Raw genomic sequence first — 12,747 nt, 5'->3', positions numbered from 1 at the left:
GCTGGAGGTGCGGCTCGGCTTCCCCTGGCCCGCAGCGCAGCGCTGTGTGGCCCGGGCTGGGAGCGGGGGGGACCGCGGGGAAACGCCGATGGGCTTTTGCGGGGTCACTCGGAAAGCGAGCTGGGTCTGAGCAGGGGGTCCCGTCCCGTCCTCCCTCCCGTTCCCCTCTTATATGCAGCCTTCACATTTAAGGTCTAGGACAGTGGCTCCCAAAGTCTGACAGATAGCACACACAACCTTCACCAGTACCACCAGCAACTTTTTGTCCTATCGAGTCATTATAATACGTCTGTTAACATGTACTGCTGACAGGTGGTCTAGTACCTGAACTGCAAATTGGGAACCACTGGTGTAGGCAGTTCTGATTCGGACATCCCCACCTTCAATAGCTACCCACCCTCCTCCTCCAAGAGTTTGTCCCAGCCCTTTTTGCATCTAGGTAAATGGGCAACTGTCAGTGGCAGTGAGCGCCACACTTCAATGACTCGCTGCAGGGAAAAAGAACTTCCCTTTTTTAGTTTTAAACTGACTACTTGGTAGTTTTGTTTTATGACCCCTAGTTCTTGTATTGTGAGAGTGAACGATAAATCCCTGTCTACTTTCTTTTTGCTGTTCAATATTTTGTAAACCCTTATCGTGTCCGCCCCCCTCCCCCCCCCCCCCAGCCTCTCTTTTCTAAATTGAATAGGTCTGAATAGTTTTCAGTTTTTCCAAACTGAATCTCAGCAGTCAAATAATTTGATGCTTTACCTTTAGAGGATGGTTACAGATGATACAATGTTTGGACGGGTGCTTTGCATTTAGAAAGGAAGTGGCATCATTAGAACCTTCTTGGTGTCTTTTAAAATGTCAGGTTGTTGACTTAAATTGTAAATAGCTGATCTAAGTAATGGGGAAAGAACAAGTGAGAATTTGCAATGTTAAAAAATTTTGATTAAAGCAGCAGTTGGGAACCTATATCCTGGGAGCTGGATCCAGCCCACAGAGCCGTTGGATCCAGCCCATGGAGCTGGATGGGGCTTTGGAAACAAGGGGCTTCTGAGCCACCGATGGGCAGCAGGGAGAAGTGCTGGCAGTGGCCAGGTATTAATTCCAGCTTGCCTTGGACCCAAGATGGATCACTCCAGCCTGCTGCCCAAAACCTTTGCCAACCACTGGATTAAAGCATGAATTTGTCTCTTTGCTTTATTCTATGATGTGTAGTTATTACAATAATAATAATTCCAACTGCTGCTTTAATTTGAGAACCTCTAAGCATTTTGCAAATAGGAAACATTTAAGAAATTAAGTAATTAAGAAATTAAGTAATTAAGAAAGATATGGGGATTCATCTTCAATCCATTTTAGAGTTGAACAGTGATTTAATAATACTTAGCCAGGTTGCACGAAAATTTAGAACAGGAAGGGAAAAATATCACATCCAACCGAAACCACAGAGGGAATTTTCAGAACAAAATGGGGAAGAAAGTAGTTACTTGAGAATTTGGCCAGGTAAATAAATTCATTATTCTTATCTCCGTACTTAATGTAACCTTTAGTTTCAGCTTCAGTTTTGAGTATCTTAGCTTTTATGAGTCCACATTAGATTTTTAGGGAGCCTCCAAACAAGTGTTCACATGTGTTTCGCCAGGGCCAAATAGTGGTGCATAGGTGTGCTACTAGTATGTGTCCCTGGGGAACACCTGTGCATGCGTGCTGTGGCACATGGCAAGTTGCCCCATGTCGGGAAGGGGAGGCTGGGACCAGCACACCTACGCTGTCCTCAGCAGTGTTACCTAGGTCCTGGGGGCCTCCCGGGGCTCCAGCAGTGGTGATCCGAGCACACGGAGCCTGACTAGAAACTGAAGAATGGTTCCGGTAAGCTAGGCTCTGGTTTTGGGTGGCACATGCTGCCACCATGTGTGCCACCCCACTCTTTTTTTTGGCATGGGTTTTTAAATTAGCAGTGCAGCGAATATCTGCATGTGCAGTGCATTTGGTTTGTGGCACCACTGACGGGTCTGTGGTGCTGCAAATCCCGTGTGCGCTCATCTGGATGCACTCTTAGGGTGCCTTAGTTTTATTTCAAGTGGTGAGTCCTCAGCCAGTGTGGAACTCATATCTTTAAAATGCTGTAATTTCACTTTCCCCACTTACTATTTTCATAATATTTTAGAAGTATAATGCACTAATGTATTCGGTGCTCTTTGCTATGTCTGATATGAGTCAAGCCCAATAACTGCAACATTTGAGGCTGAGTTTACTGCTGCAGGGGTATACTGTAGTCCTGGATTTTGAAGCAGTCTGCCTACATTACTTTCCAGTTGTCTGGACAAGTAAATGGATCAGTAGCTCTTCTGGTTTTGTGGCACTGAAATGAATGACCTGCATTTTTGGATAACTTTGAGTAAGGGCTACATCTGAGGTGATGAATATATTTCCTCCTGGTTCAGCTGGTCACAAAATAACTTGCTGTGTTGTTGTCCATCAAGTGTACAAAATAGAAGTCTCCTTGTCTCCTCCTTTCAGATTAATAATGTGGGCACCAATACAAGCTGGACTGTGCAAGAAGTCCTCTTCTTCCGCTCTGTAAGAAGTGGAAAACTTTTAGATTTTAAAAAAGTCAAAGGTGATAATGCCTTTGACAGAAATAAAGAACTATTTATTTAGATCTACAGTAAACACGGTTTCCTTCTGCAACCACTGGGTGTCAGTTATTGGCACTCATATCAGCGTTTCCCAAACTCTGACAAATTGCGCACCACGAATTTAAAATGATACAACCTTAAGTACCGCCAGCAAATTTTTGTCATGTAAAGTAATTATAATAAATCTGTTAACGCGTTCCACTGACAGGTTGTTTGCATACCACTGGTGGTACCTGTACCAGAGATTGGGAATCACTGCATTATATGATAGAATAAAAGACGCATTTAAATTCAAGTCATCAACTTTACTTCTTCAGTTAGAGATTTGAACCAGTGTAATACAAATTCATTGTATGCTAGGAATGAAAAAGGAGCTGATTTAAAACCAACTAGATTTGAAAACTGCCATCAAGTGTGGCCATGTATAAATGACTCACTTCAGTATTTATACGATTATGTTTGTTTGTTTTTTTCCTTCCAATTCAGGATTTTTGTTCTGTGATGATTAATTTGGAACACACACTTTTTCTGGAAAATTATTTAATAATTCTTCTGCAAAAGATTTAGCAAGTTTTCAAGATCAACAAACCAAGTAGAAATAACCTGATAACATTTGAATTATGTAAGGGAAAATTAAAAGCCATTATTAAACTAATGTTTATCATAGTCTAAATTTTATAAACAGCAGTGAGGTTTTTATGAAGAGAGATTTAAAAATGCAGTTTGTTTAAGCAAAGCAAAACATTCATTAGTGACTAGCAGTACCATGTTTTTATTATATAAGTCTGAAAGTGATACCCTGGTTACTGTTACTAAGAAATTGTGTTTTGTCCTGTTAGTAACAGGATATAGTTGTAGCTTTATATGTAAAAATTAGTTTGGCTTTGGAACTACTCAGCGTCCAAGGGGCTAAATCATTGAAATACAACATCTCTAGCACAAATGACACCTGTTATAACAGTGTCAGCAGTTGGCGGAGACCACATGACTTTCCTGCTGTCTGCCTCCCCACTGCCTGCCCCCTTGCTGCTGCTTTTCCCTCTGCAGCAGTGGGGGGGGGATGAATTTAGGATGACCCTCCAATATTTAGATTCTGTGCATGGAAAATTATAACATTTATTTTAATTTTTTAATTTAATTATTTCAAAAGATTCTTTTAATTATTGAGGGTCATCTTAAATTCAGAGTCATCCTGGATTTGGGTAAGTACGGTAATCCTGCCTTTGGTTGGACAAAGTTAGTGTGGTGTTCAGATGTTGACGTAGACAAATGAATTATAACCCATTGCATATCATGTATTTCTGAATATTTTGAATAAATACATTTACTTTCAAGATGTAAGTCTGTATATCTAAGACTCAGCATGCATTCACAATAAGCCAAGAACATTTGCCAGTGTTTTTTCTCCAGCACAAAATGAATAAGGAAAAACTCTGTATTTACAGTATTGAGTCTCTTATTCACAGAGATATTTAAAAATCAAAGACTGCATATTATTGAGCAGTTGTCAAAGAAATATACTTCCTTTCACTGCCAGCTTCCTATTGGTTCTCTGTTCCTTGTACTTTCATAAGTTCCATTTCCTTTAGTATGAGTTTTGAAAGTTCATAGATTTAAGTAGGGTTTGGCAATATACAGTCTGCAGGCTAGACATGACTCTCAGAGTCAGGAGGCTTCAGCAGTGTCCTGATGGCGGGGTGGGCTTTGCCTGTGGCCACACTGGAAAGGCACAGTGGGGAGAATTACAACTAAAGGGAGGGAGAAGCAGTGGCAGGAAATACAGCTGTAGTGGCTAGTTCATAACACCAGCCTGCCTTGGACCTGAGCTTAGTTGTTTTGGCCTGTGGCTCTGAAATGCTGCTAACTGCTGAACTTCAGGGTTGAGGATCAAATGTTTAAAAATGTTTAGGCAACCAAATTATCAAACTTCTTGCACACCTAAACACCTTAAAAAGTGTGCTTTAGCTCCAAAGTTTATAGGTGAACTAGACAAAACACTGAAAAATATGTTCAGGAGTGCACCTTATTTGATTCTTCTCTGTTAACTTTTTATAGCTTCTGTCTTGTCTTATATTAGCTCGTTATATTTTATTAGGTTCTCAGGACAGGTCATATATGAAACAAAACATCTCCTTCCTAAAGGCAAGAAGAACAGGAGACAAAATTTTAAAGTTATAAGTAGGAAATCTGTTCCTCAGCGAAAAAACACATAATAAGTAGTTAGACATGTCTGTTGGAAAATAACTACATTTTTACTTTTCAGGTGGGTTGGTCACTTCTTTGTAAATTAATAGAAGTTTGTCCAGCCACTCTGCCAAACATAGTGCCTCACGGTGTCGGGAAGGATTGGGAAGTACTTGGTGTTCATCAGTAAGTAGAGAAGTTCTACAAACGGATGCTGTATGTATGTTGGTTTCTAGAGTTCCTCTAGATTGAAGTAGGAAGGAAATGTGTTTTCTAGCATATCTTTAAAGAAAAAGGTTATTTCTTATATTCCTTTTATTCTAAAATTAGATTATCATTCGAATTTTATCATCGAAATAATGCAGAGTAAAATAAAATTTCACTGGGGTTCCAATGTAATGTGCTGCTAAAAATGGAATGATTGTTTGGAAAGCCAACGAAAGCATAGAAACTGTGGCAGCATAGAGGAAGGAATACTTATATAGAATGATTTGTCAGAAAGTGAACCAATAAATAGTGATTTTGTTTGCAACACCCACGATAGGAAAATCCTCTTGAATTAACTTGATCTAGTACTCTGTTAGTACCTTAGATATTGATCAGGGTGTTATGTTTGTGTCAAGCTATGTTAGTTAAAAGTTGTAGTGTCAGCTGGATTTTCTTCAGAGTTTCTGTATATTCATTTCATGGGGCATGATTATCACCAGGGATCCAGATCTTCCATTTCCCACAGGAAAACGGGGAAAAAATGTGGATTTTTCCCTTTTGACCGAGGGAAAAACAGATTTTTCATTTGAACATAGAAACATGTAGATTTTCCACTTTTGCAAAGAGCTGTCTGCAGCCTGGCAGAGTTATAGCCTGCAAGGGGCTGGGGGAGTGGGGAAGGGCAGTTAGGCAGGGGACACCATGTGTGCACTCACACATGCACCTGACTGCCAGACAGCCTGGAGAGCAGCTCCCGCAGCTAAGTCTGATGGGGGGGTGGGTTGAGACCCCCAGAGGGAGGGAGGGAGGGAGCTGGGCAGGGCTGAGGCAGCTGCTGCTGCTGCCCAACCCAGGCAGTGCTTGGGGCCTGGGGCCAGAATGTGGGAGCAGGATAGGGCCATGGGCAGCTTGTCTGGGGGGCTGGCGAGGGGGCTGACTCCTGGTTGCCGTGCGCACTCCCAGGGGAAGCATGGGGTACACGTGTCCCCCAGATATGTATGCGGGAAGGGGCAGGTCTGCTTGCTGCAGGCTTGGGTCTGCTGTCCTGCCCTGCTGCCTCCTCCCTCCAGGGCCACCATGGCCCAGCAGGTGGGACCCGGTGCGGCAGGCCAGTGCAGGGAAGCTTCTTGCTGCTATGAGCCCCACTGCCATAGTGAGATGCCCCCTGCCTGTCCAGCAGCAGCAGGGGCGGCAGCCTGGAGTAGTGGCCCTCGCTGCTGCCAGGTGGTTAGGGGGTGCCGCGCTGGGGTAGGGTGGAGCTTCCAGAAGTGGCCATGAGCTTCCCTGCCTGGCCTTGCTCTGCCCGGCTGCACTGGGCCCTGCTCACTGGGCTGCAAAGGCCCCGGGCAGAGGGCAGAAGGGCAGGGAGATTGAAGTGCGCAGCCTGCCCCCACCCCACCATGGGCTCTGTTCCAGCCATGCCAACCATGGGGGAGGGGGAGTCAGGCTCTGCTCCGCCACAGTAGCCACCTGCTACAAGTGGGAGACAGGATTCAGGCACCGCTATGGGGGGCAGAGGGCAGTGGGCCTGAGTCCCCAGTCCTATAGCGCTGGCAGCTGAAGACCCCCTCTGGCAGGAATTGGCAGTGGGGGGAACCTGTGGGTGTGGAGTAAGGGGCAGGGTTGGGGGGACTGGGTGGGGAGTGAGGGGCACTGGCAGAGCCAGGTGGCTGTGGCTTGGGAGTTAGGGCCTTGGGAAGCTCACCTGCGTCCTGGTGAGCGAAAGAGGTGGGGGGACGACCCTGATTTTCCATGATAAAAAAACCCAAAATCAAATACCAGAATTTATAGGAACTTTTAAAATTTTTTATAGTGGTTGAGGCACTGATAAGCTTCCAAATTGCTTTAAAATTGTAAATATATCAATAAAACATTATGTTCACTTGATAGCTATATATATGTGTGTGTGTCTGTGTGTGTGTGTGTGTCTATGTGTGTCTATGTATATGTGTGTGTGTCTGTCTATATGTATGTGTGTGTATATGTCTGTGTGTGTGTGTGTATGTGTCTATATATATGTGTGTGTGTATATATGTGTATGTGTGTCATAGTATATATATGTGTGTGTGTATGTGTATATATATATGTGTGTGTGTGTGTGTGTATGTGTGTGTGTATATGTATATATATATATGTGGGGGGGTGTCTATGTATATGTGTGTGTGTGTCTATTATGTGTGTGTATATGTGTATATGTATGTGTGTGTGTGTGTATATATGTATGTGGGGGTGTGTGTCTATATGTGTGTGTCTATGTGTGTGTATATGTATATGTGTGTGTGTGTATATATGTGTGTGTGTGTGTATGTGTATATATATATGTGTGTGTGTGTATATATGTGTGTGTGTGTCTCTGTATATGTGTGCGTGTGTGTGTGCGTGTGTGTGTCTATATATATATGTGTGTGTCTATATGTGTGTGTATGTGTGTGTGTCTATATGTGTGTGTGTGTGTCTATATGTGTGTGTGTGTGTGTGTGTGTATGTATATATATGTGTGTGTGTGTATATGTGTATATATAGTGGCGTTATTTTTAATTGCAGACTTGGGGAGGTTTACTCAGAATTTGTGATTTTATTTTTTTAAATGGATCCCTTATTGTCACATGCCTGAATGTTATAAAAGCATGGACAGGCACTGTGCCTTTGTTAGGCAAGATGTGCCAAAGCTGGATGAAGGCATATCCAAACCATTACGACATTCGGGGTGCATGGGTAGGCAAATGACTTCAAAGGAAGGTAGTGTCATAGTGATGGCCAGACCTTCAAATTAATTAAATGTTTTGGGTTTTTTTACCATTATTAACTTTTTCCTTAGGTTCATGTTCCAGAAACTGAATTTCATTCAGGGACTGATCTAATTTAGGGACAGGAACAGCTGAGTAATGCCATTCTTAGCACTTAAAGTGTAAGAGAACTGTAGTTGCGCAACATCTACACACTGCAGACTTAGCTGCGGGAGCTGCTTTCCAGGCTGTCTGGCAGCCATGTGCATGTGTGAGCGCGCACATGGCGCTCCCTGCCTCACTGCCAGTCTCCTGCTCCCCCCCCCCCCCCGCCCCCTCAAGGGTGACACCTCCGCTCCCCCGCCAGTCCCTTGCAGGCTAGAACTCTGCCAGCCTGCAGAGAGCTCTTTGCAAAAGTGGAAAATCCACATGTTTCTCTGTTCAGCAGATCAGATATTTGATGTATTTGCCAAAGATATAACATCCATATGTATTAAAATGGGGAGAGGAGAAAGCTATATGGAGTTCTGCAAATGAGGACTTGGAAGGTGGAGGTCCAGCATCTTGTTGCCACCTTCTGGGAGAAGTTAAATCTCAGCTATCTCAGCATACTTCCATTCACTCTTGCTAGCATGACAGGATTTCAGGCATTAGATGCAGCTGCATCATACTGTAGTATGGGGCTTGGGGGCATGTCCATATCTGGCTAAGAAAAGTAAGTTCTCTAATATGTTTACATACACAGTTCTGGTTGAATTTGGATCTGTTGTTGGTCAGCTATCGTGTGATTACTCTTTGTAGTATTCTCCATTATGCTCAGAAGGATACAAGATAATTTGTGCATGGATTAGCTCAGATTTCTTCAGTGCTCTGAAGGCGCCTTGTTGAGTGAAGGGCCATATTCTAGGAAGAGAGGCACGGTAGCGATAGTAGGTACTGCCATCCTTTATTGCATTCTAGAAAGACTGTCAACATTTATGGTGAAATGTTTACACAAGCTTCCCCAGAGGCCACACTTGTTGCCAATAGAAACAAAGCTCTAGTCTAAACTCCGTTTCAGCATCTGAGTTTGAGAAATGTGGTCCACTACTGATATCATTCAACATCATTTTTTCCCTGTACAGATAGTTCGGCAAAGTGTGCAATCCTGTCTGAAAGCATGATAGTTCTGCTTGTTGAAGAAACTAGTAGATGTTCTTTGTATGGCAGGTATTCTACTGGTGGCAAAACTAGAGCAATTAGATTATCTAGAATGCCTTCTGAGCATCAGTTGTAATGAGTTAATACTGCATGATGTCTGCAGATGGACAGAATACAGTTATAGTAGAGATGAAATATACACTATAGTGAAATATATCATCTATATACAAAATGGAATACTTACATAGAATGATTTGTCAGAAAGTGACCCAATAAATAGTGATTTTGTGGTGAGAATACATAAGTTGTATTGTTGGAGAAGTGTGTGTATTGTTGGAGAACCAAAATTTTAAGTTTAGATGTTGCATTTGGTTTATTGTTTCACAGCATGCCCTGGCTCAGTCAAGTTACAGTAACTGCTAACTGCTGCAGACATCAGTGCAGCTAACATTACTGTTCCTTTCCTGATACAACTTTGAGTACTTAAAATAACCACTTACAAAGAGAAGGAAATTGTCTTAGCATGTCCAACCTCTTTCTAAATACACAGAGAAATTTCTTCAGACCTTTTGTAATCTGTGACATCAGGCCTTCAGAAAGTAGATGAGAGTAAGTGTTTCACTTCCTTATTCTTAATTACTCTCAAGATTAGAGGGCATGTGAAAGGAATTTTCTCTTTGTACTTTTTAAGCATGGCTCAGCCTTTTGATCATAATAAGCATGTTCCATTCTATATGTATTTGTGTTACTCTACTGAACTTGTCATGTCTTCAGGCTGTAGGCACTTCAGGTCTGGAACTTGTTTGACACAGCTGACCTATTGTAAAGTGTCCTGCATACAGGACACATCTATACTTGTAACTAATGTGCCTGAATTTTCTGTGCAGAAAATTCAGGCATATTAAACTGCGGCCCCGCAAGCATCTGAACCCGTGCCCATCAGAAGCAAATTTGACAGGAGCAGTTTGGTCCAGAGCTGCTCCTGCCCTGCTCTGCCCACCCTGTAGCAGCCAGGGGGAGCTCCAGTCTCCCCAGGCTGGCAGGAGGCATGAGGGTTGGTCCTGATCTTGATGGGGTAGGGGAGAGCTGTCTTGGCTGCCAGGTAGCTGCCTCCCAGCCACTTGGAGATCGGGACCCATCCCAGTCTCCACATAGCTGAGAGAGCTGTCACTACTGTTGGGCAGCTTCTTCTTCTTCTTGGAAATAATCTCAATTTCCATCCTGCTGAGCTGTGACAGCTCTCCCTGCCCCCTGTGGCGCCTTGCTGCTTAGGCTGACCAGGAACAATTTTCTTCCAGTCAGCATCTACACAGTTTAATGTGCCAGTTTCTAGTACCTGTATCTACAGCTACTAGAAAATGGCACATTAGATTCATCTACTGTGCAGTAATTGGAAGCAGTAGAGCAGCTTGCAGGTGGCTTAACTCCCAGTCGGACATCATTGCCTGATTGGGAAGATCTAATGTCGTTGTCCAGCCAGCCCTAATCTCCATTCCTCATAGTTCTTCAGACCCACTCTTCACCCCTAGGTTTTCTGTCTGACTGAGTTTGAATTAGACAGTAGGGCTGTGTGAAATTTCACTGCCAGTTTTGATTCGACGCTGTTTCGACTTGTTTCGAGGTTGAAACAGCAAAATAGAAATGAAACAGATATGGTCAAAGCATCCTCGAAACAAAACAAGGCAAGTCAAAACGTTTCACTGCTGTTTCGACATTTCACTCATAGGCTATAGTGGGGAAGGTTGAAACAGCCTTTAACTTTGTCATTTCTGGCCTGATTTGGATGACACTTGCAGGAATGGAGGTCCCTTCTGAGGGCAAGAAGCCTGCCAAGTTTCAAGGAGATAGGTGCAGGGGTTTGGGGGAAACTACCTGAAGCTGCAGACAAGCAAAACTTGTGATATAGGTGACACTGTGTGTGTTAAGGTGCAGCAGGGTGAAAGATGCAGGCTTGCTAGCCCCTGCTGAGGCCACGAAGCCTGCCAGCTGTCAAGGAGATAGGTGCAGGGGGATTCTGTGGCCCTGCACCCCTAACTGCTGACAGGCAAAACTCATGACATGGGTGCTTGTGCATCTGCTGCCTCTCATCAGGCAGCAGGACTGAAGATCCCCCATCACTTGCCACGACAGACCTGGGGGTAATAATTGACCCCAGTATGAACATGAGCCGGCAGTGCGATGCTATAGCCAGCAAGGCCAAAAATACCCTGGCCCCAGACCCTCCCCCTGCACCTATCTCCTTGACAGCTGGTAGGCTTCATGGCCACAGCAGGCCTGCAGTGGTTTCCTCCCACTCTCTGCCCCAAGACAGATACAGTCCGTTGTACAAGCACCCATGTCATGAGTTTTGCCTGTCAGCAGCTAGAGGTGCAGGGCCTCAGAAGCCCTGCACCGATCTCGACAGCTGGCAGGCTTCGTGGCCTCAGCAGGGGCTAGCAGGCCTGCAGCTTTCACCCTGCTGTGTCTTAACACACACACTGTCACCCACATCACGAGTTTTGCTTGTCTGCAGCTTCAGGTACAGTTTCCCCCAAACCCCTGCACCTGTCTCCTTGAAACTTGGCAGGCTTTGTGGCCTCAGCAGGGGCTAGCAAGCCTGCAGTTTTGACCTCGCTGTAGCTTAACATATACAAATGACAAAAGTTTTGCTTTCAAGATTTTGAGGTGCAGTTTCTCTGAGCCCCTACACGTATCTCCTTGAAACTTGGCAGGCTTCGTGCCCTCTGAAGGGGCTACCATTCCTGCAAGTTTCAGCCAAATCAGGCCAGTAATGACAAAGGTATAGGCTGTTTTGACCTTCCCCATTATATCCTATGGGCAAAACGTCAAAACAGCGAAACTGTTTAGGCAGAACGGAACGGATCCGCTGTTTCAACTCGAAAGGGAATTTGAAACGGAACACTGCCATTTCACACAGCCCTATTAGACAGCTTTCTCCATGCTTCCTGGATGCATCATTGGGAACACAATAGAGACAGGATCATTACTTACAGTAGAAATGCTTGGCTTAACAAAAGTCAGGAGAAGATGTTAAAGATGTAGAAGAATTGTGCTCAGTAAAAAAGAAACGCATAGTCCATTCATCATTTGGAGTTATGAAAGGCTCAAGTGTGCCTGGCGGGTGAAGAAGCCTCAGCTATTTTAGCTGTTAAGCTCTATCATGTCTGTACTTAGCATGAGCTAACTGATTTTTCACACTTGGACAAATTAGGGTGGATTTTCATAGGGACAGCAAAAATCATGTCTTCACACCAGAACATACTTAACACCGAAGAACAGGGTATTTTCCCCAATCTCATTCTTGAAACAGCTGGATTATTTTGACTGAAATTTTCCAAGGTAATTCTGCCTGAGACCAATTCCAGTCATGGAAAATTTCTGTCTGAATATTTAATATGTGTGAAAAATATAAGCAATTCAAAGCAAGGTCTTATAATTGAAAGTATTATGCATCCTTAATAGCAGGGAATGCTACCAGCCCCTTCTGAAATTTTAGTGCTTTCACATATATGTCACTCATAAAATTAGGCCATCTAGACACTTAGCGTCATAGTTTACACTATTGCATATTACTCTGAGAGATACAGAGCATTGTAAATTGTGACTTAAATTCCCCAAGCCAAGGATGTCAAGCCCATTTGGCTTCTCTGACCTAAATCCATACCACAAGGCTTCTTGTGGGTTAGATCTGTGCTACAGGGCAGGCAGTGTCAAGGAACTGCGAGGCTAATGCAGCCATTGCTTACCCCGCTGCTGCTGATACGCACCTCTGTTCCGTGTCAGGCTCCCCCTTCAAATTCCCAGTCCTTCCAGGAGCCTGACAGGCTGGATGATATGGCTCTACAGGCCAGATCTAGACCCCA

The 12,747-nt window shown here is 43.9% G+C and overlaps 1 protein-coding gene across 6 annotated transcripts in view; it reads left to right on the top strand.

The window, feature by feature from the left end:
• The first annotated feature begins 13 nt into the window (after positions 1-13).
• The window catches only part of LRRK2 (leucine rich repeat kinase 2), a 115,875-nt gene continuing 103,141 nt past the window's right edge, over positions 14-12,747 (top strand). For 2 of the 6 annotated variants that reach the window (XM_025209716.1, XM_014522115.2), the window contains exon 1: positions 3,604-4,997. The gene's annotated coding sequence lies outside the window, so the exon portion shown is untranslated. Of the gene's footprint in view, positions 3,250-3,597; positions 4,998-12,747 lie in introns of those variants that run through there. The other 4 variants (XM_025209714.1, XM_025209717.1, XM_025209715.1 and 1 more) reach the window with 4 other exon arrangements.

This window comes from Alligator sinensis, unplaced genomic scaffold (assembly GCF_000455745.1).
Source record: "Alligator sinensis unplaced genomic scaffold, ASM45574v1 scaffold9_1, whole genome shotgun sequence".
NCBI lineage: Eukaryota > Metazoa > Chordata > Crocodylia > Alligatoridae > Alligator > Alligator sinensis.
The sequence above is the reverse complement of the archived record's forward strand: the minus strand, read 5'-3'. Positions and strand labels throughout refer to the sequence as shown.